Below are 6,602 nucleotides of genomic sequence, written 5' to 3'. Positions count from 1 at the left end.
TTTTTAAAAAAAAAAAAAAAAAGACAAGTGAGGACAACTCTGGGGTGGGGGTGTTTCTAAACTTCCCCGAGTGCAGTTGAAGTAGTCTATGAAAGAAGATTTTTCTCTAGCCCCGGTTGCTTTTTCCCAAAAGCTTCTTGAGGAAATGGCAAAATCTTGTTTCAAAGGCAGTATCTTTAAAACAATTTTTTTTTCATGGCCTGGAAGTTGTAAATAAGTCTTTATATGTCAATTAGAGGATGTGTATGAGGATATGTGGTAGAATTTGCAAGTCACTGTCCAGTGCAAATTAAATTTAGTTTTTACTGTCAGGTTCGATATATCCACAAAAAAAACCTTTAGAAGAAATTAAACTCATAACAGAGTGACAATTTAATTTTTGTACATCATGAATGACTGGAAGCAGACTGCAACATTTGTACGAGTTAATTAAATGCAAACTTTGTGGCTGGTGTCTGCATGTGTGTCATTACAAAAATAATAATAATGTACTGTGAGCTCTCATAAATGATTTGGTAGTGGTATGTCAGTGAATATACTGACTCAAATGTCTGTTCAAGAAACACTATTCAGCTTGGGGGAGGTAGACTCTAGGAAAATGTAGGAAAGCATGCATCTGCACACAAGGGAGTTTCCAACTGGAATAGTAAGGACAAAAAACCAAACTACTTTTCAGGAACAGTTGACAGGGTATGAAATGGCTTGTATAATGTGATGGCTGCAAAAGCCTACCTGGATCATTGAGTAGTCTCTTACTTTCTTCCACCCCTCTGCTTCTCTAAGGGAGAGCTTATGTTGAAAAACAAAATTAAGAGTTCTTGATGATGTTATAACACCTTGTTGTAGTTACTGCTGGATTTAATTTAGCATTCTCCCCTCTGTCAGAACAGCTACGTTGTTTTGATTTGTCCAGAGAACTGAAGTGGTATTTCCATGAAATGTGTCCACAGAATTTGGTTTCATATAAATTTACAGTTTATAGACAATCGGCAATTTTAACTAACATCTGGTAAGGATGGTATTAGAGAAGCATTGTTAAATAATTGGGGCAACACCATTTTATACTGTTTGGCAGATTTATAAAGTATGTCATTTTAAAAATATGTAGTAAGCTTTGGAACTATAAACAGTAAAAAATGGAGAGAAAATCTCCACAGTAAGGTGCAAGTGTAGATTTTTTTTTTAAACATTTTTTTAACCAAAGAATATTCCTCTGAGCATTAAAGTCAAATCAACACTTTTTTGCAGAAACTCTCTGCTTTTAAAGAACCAAGTTAACAAAATTGACACACCACATGCAACTTACTTTTAAACTTGTGTATTATGGAATCAGAGTGGTAGTTGCATCCTAGAGTATAGGTTCTTATGTTATGCTGTTGAATGGATATTTTGGCAGGAAAGCATTCCCGTGCTCACTGCTGGAGCCTCATTCCCCCCTCGCCCATTCCCTCCCATCACAACAGACTTACCAGCCAGAGCCGGCTGGTCTCCATGCTACCAGGCTGTGCTTCTGGCCGCCTGCATGCTGTGCTGCAGCTGCGTGCATGCATGGGGTGTTTATCAGTTACATTATTGGACACATTAGCCTAAAAAAGCCGATAGCCAACACTGTCAATTTTCCTTATATCAGTGCTGATCTGATATGAGACCAATGTATCATTGCACCTCTACCTTTTATGAATGATTCAAATTCATACAGGACAGTGACATTTATATTGCCTTCTATTTTCAGCTAAATTACAGGGCTTATACACTGGTGGGTATAATTTACTCTGTTCGAAAGAAACCTTTACAGAGCTATATATATCACTTGATACCATCATCAGAAGAGAAAAATAATTCCATTCACTTGTTTGAAGCCTGAACTGTCTGAGCTTGTATAGGCAAATTATGCAGGGAGTTGGAAAGGATAAATGCAAGCTTCCAACATGGTCCCAATCCACAGAGCTGCATCCTGGCCGTGGAAGCCCGCTGTCCCCTAATTTAGCCTCTGATTTTAAATAATTCCAGACCATTTGCCCAGGATAAGAGTACCATCAAATAGATATAGAGGTGTATCTCTCCTGTCCTTTTATTTGTTTGTTAGTCTTCCTTCATGAGTTGCTACCCACATTAGCTGCCGTGAAACCACTGAAAAGATCCATCCTTGGTGCTGCTGAGCCGGTGACTTGCACTCTAGGTTTGTGCTGCCCTGGTCTATTGCAGACCCTTGGCATTGAGACACATGTTAACATTTAACATTGTCTGTTTTGACATTATTTGTCTTGCAGTCCTTGGTAAGATCTCAGACTAGTATAAAAACTCCACTGTGCTAGGCACTGAACAGCCCATAGACAAATATGGTCCTTGCCATAAAGAGTTATAGTCTAGGAAAGGGGACAAATGAAGGGAGTGGAGGAGATTTAGACTCAAAATGGTTACAAATTACTGTATATGAATATACACTTCTGCATTTTACAAATCTGTCAGGGACATCCAACCGCTCCAAAGCTTAGCCCAGCCTCCTAAAAGAAAAATCATCCTTGCCAAATCATTTTAAATCTCCCCCTTTTCTGTCTGTCTTGTATATTAGTAATAAGGAGAGGTGTGTGTGCACCTGTAGTAGGGGAGGATCTATTAAGATGAAGACTATGCACTTCAGTAATGAGATCTGAACCAGTTTCGTGCCTGAGTACTAATCCTGTCTAAGTAAACCCTGATTAATCTTTCATCATTGAGTTACAGGCTCCTGCTTCAGGAAAGATTGTGTTTCCTGTCACCTTTCCATTTGCTCTGGGTCATGTAACTCTCAGTATTGAACACTGATGAAGCTTGAATAGTTGTGGATATTGTTAGCTGCCGTAGTGCCTAGATAAACATATTGCTGTGGCTATGTGATTTACATGTAAATAGAGATATATGTAAGGGGGCTGTTTTGTTATTTCATGGCATGAATCTATGTAATGGCTTACAGCATTTGTCTTGTATTTTATATAAATAATTCTCATACCAAAACCAGGCCACTTTAAAGTGGAGGAAAAATAAAGTGAGCCACATCCCTAGAAGGGAAACTATCAATAAATTATTCTGAGTAGCTTTCAACTGCAAATTATGGAAGCTAAATGTAGTTGTCACCTCAGTGGTTAACCAGGTGATAAAGTCTGGTTGCAGTTACTTAATGTCTTCTCAGCAGAGTTGCTGTTACAGTTAGACAATTTAGATTGAATTCAGTGATATGTGGGAAATTTGTTTAATAAAGGATTTGTCTAATAAGGTGTTAAAAAGCTTTTTTTTTAATTTGTTGTTTTTGTTCTTTTGGCTTTTTTGTTTTTTCTGGTTTGTTTGGGTTTTTGTTGTTAAATCCCTTGTGTTTAAATCATTCTTGGTAGCCAGAAATTGTCCTTACTGAAAATCTTCCACTGTGCATGCATACACGTGTTACACTTTCCAATAGGGTTATTTATCCATAATTGTTTTTCTGCTGCTATTCTTCTTTTGTAGGAAAACTATTGTTCTATTGCATTTGATTGATTGCAGGTATAGGACAGGAGGGGTAGGATTACATGTAAAAATTTAAGCCTGTTTTTCCTGCTCACTGACACTCAGTTCCCCTTAATTTCTCAGCAAATGAATAGTTTCTTTAATTTCTGTAAATCTAGTAAAGTGCTGACAGCTTGCATATGTGCATAAATGTTTGGAGGATCAGAACCTTAGATACCAGCATCCGGATAAAACGCTGAACTAGAAAGCATGAGATGCAAAGTTTCTTTTTGGTTAATCTGCTGTGTAAGTTTGGGTAAGTATCACTTATCATTTTGCACTTCATTTTCCATATTGCCTTAATAAGTAAGGCAATAAGTAAGGCCCAATAATGTAACTAAGGTTGGGCAACCAAAGGTGACAGCCCCATGGCACTGGCTTAGCAGAAGCTGGAAAAATACCATGGCTGGCTGTTGACTGTCTGCAGTTCTAACTTTGGCATCCAGGAGCCCCCACTGTGCAGTGTGCCTCTACGCTCCAGGTGCCAACCTGCTCTGTTACCCTTTTGGAAAGGCCTACAGTTTAGCAAGGTTCAGAAAGGAGCTAGATGTTCCTAATGATACCTTGAACACACAGAGTTATTATAATTAAATATACCACTAATTCTGGCAGGGTTATTACATCTCATGACTCAGCTTTACGATAAAATATGTTGGAAGAAAGCAGATTATAGTAGAAGGCAGATTTAATTCCAGAGATATCAATTGTAGAGTTCTTAAGACATCCTTCTGCAGCATCTGGGCTAGCCATTGTTAGGTGCAGGATAACAGACTAGGCGGACTTTGCTAATCTGGTAGAGCGTTCTTATGCTCCTATAAAAGTTGGATTTGGGAGAAGTCCATAATATGTTGGAGCACCTAAAAACTCTATAAAACATGCAGTGGTGACCTTGTTATTAGATCTCTAACTTTAATTGCTCAAAGAAATGTGCAGCATGTGTGGGAGGGTGGGTATAAATAAGTTTATACTTTTAAAAGTTTATAGCTTGTTTTGATGATGATTATGATTACCCTGCCCTGTATTTTACCCTAAATTACTGGCATATATGCTCAGAGGTATCTCCTGCTGAATAGTTTTTATTTGACAAATTGCCAGAAAAAATAACCAGAGTAAATATTGTATTTACTTACATACCACACAGACTTTTGCCCCCGTCTATATTGGTGATATTGTCATCTATGTCTTAAATGAAGAAGCACATTTTTCTTCACAGGAATAGAAACAGGAATGAATGGTAAGACACAGCGTCTACTTGCTTCGGGTTGCCAGTGTGGCTGCTGTCTTTGGTGCCAGCAAGAAAAGGCAAAGCCTTGTGTTATCCCTCTCACATTGATAGCCATTTAAAGACTAGCTTGTGTCTGAAAGAGCAGTTGAGCTCAGTTAAAGCAAGTGAGCTGCTGCATGCAGTCTGTCATACCTCAATGAGGCTTGTGGAATGGAAACAACACGTTATTTAGAGGGTGTTGGTTGTAACCATGTTGATCTAAGGACAGGCAGACAAGGTTCTTTGGGTAAATTGGATATCTTTTATTAGCCCAACTAAATAGTTGGAAAAATTCTTCTCTGCAAGCTTTTGGGTGCAAACACCATTCTTCAGGCATAGGGAGAGTCTGCTGGTGTTTTGTGTTCTGTATGGTGGAATAGAAGCCAGTATGCAAAATGTAGGTCTGTGAAAAGGGGAATGCATGACAGTGAGGATCAGAGGCCATAGGAAACAAGGAGACAATAGGTGTGAGGTGGGGGGGTGGGGAGCATGTTAGTCTGGTGATAGAATGTAGCTGGTAAAATGTAGAGAGGTTACCTGGGGTTATCAGATGGCAGGCAGGTTATGATGTTCCATGAATCCAATTGGTTCTCTTGTAAGAAGTGTGCCCCCACAGGTAACTGGGTATTTTTGTCTTTGATAGCTTTTTGGTGTGTGTTCATTCTGGTACACAGTTGTTGTTTGGTTTCTCCTACTAAATGCCCTGGTGGAAAGGCATGAACCTATGTAACCAGGTGTTCTGCCCCTGTGTGCCAGGATTGGGTTGAAGGGTCCTGGTACCACCCTTTACTTTCTCCTGTACACCAGGATAGGATCTTGGCATGATACAACCTCCTTGTACATCTGGCACTTGGCACTCTGGGATTAAGCCCTGGGGTCTGGTGCTGCCCCCACCTAGTCCTGTGCATGGGAATAGGGAGCAGATCCATCACTTGAAGCCCAGGGTTCCCATGGGTCTAGACATTTTCCAGCAGGGGAACTGTGCCATCATACCCCCACTGCTGAATTTGCGGACATGTAGGGAGTCCCATGGGCCAGGTGACATGGCTGCTGGCTGGAGGTTAAGCACCCCTGGTGTAGATGATGCTAATTTACTTCACAAAATGTTTTGACATCTTGTTAGTGAAAAGAGTTATAAAAGTGCTAGATAGTATTATATGGAATTCTCAGTAGTAGAATGTTGTTTGTCAGCATCTACTGAAGAAGCTTTCAGATACCAACCTGTCATTTCTTACTTAATTAAATCCAACAAGTGATCTTGAAAGACCTAATAGACTCTGCACAATTCACAAATGAATGTTTGCATCTATATTCCATTTAACATCATCTAACAGAGAGAAATGGGTCAGGCAGAAGATGCTAAACTTAAGGGGAATGTTTTTAAACTTTAACCAATTTTCTTTTGTAAAATCTCAGATCTGTTCAGTGAATAACTGCTGTTATTGCTATATTCTTCACAGACAAACAAATTCAACCCCACTCCATATGTACTATGTAGCAATAATTCTTTGTGCTGTGCAAAGCTTTGGGTGCTGATTCGATTTGGAGGAAATTCGGCCCAATTCAGTGGCTGACTCTATGAATCTGAATCAAATTGGGGGACGAATTTAAAAGGTCCAAATTGATTCGAAGCTCTCCAAATCGATTTGGAAAAGATTCAGAGAGCTTTGGCGATTCAGGCAGTCCCCACCCACTGCAGCAGGGAGCTGGAGCTGGACCCAGACTCCATGCTGGTAAGTAGGGAGTGGAGGAAGGGAGGCTGGAGATGGGGGGAGGGGACCATGCCAGGCCCCATGCCCTCCCTGCTCCCCCAGCCCCC

The 6,602-nt window shown here is 39.9% G+C and overlaps 1 protein-coding gene across 6 annotated transcripts in view; it reads left to right on the top strand.

The window, feature by feature from the left end:
• The window catches only part of TBCK (TBC1 domain containing kinase), a 274,925-nt gene that overhangs the window by 124,308 nt on the left and 144,015 nt on the right, over nt 1–6,602 (top strand). The gene's annotated exons all lie outside the window — the stretch shown is intronic.

This window comes from Gavialis gangeticus, unplaced genomic scaffold, assembly GCF_001723915.1.
Source record: "Gavialis gangeticus isolate Ggan-Ray unplaced genomic scaffold, GavGan_comp1, whole genome shotgun sequence".
In the NCBI taxonomy this organism is placed as follows: Eukaryota; Metazoa; Chordata; order Crocodylia; family Gavialidae; genus Gavialis; species Gavialis gangeticus.
The sequence above is the reverse complement of the archived record's forward strand: the minus strand, read 5'-3'. Positions and strand labels throughout refer to the sequence as shown.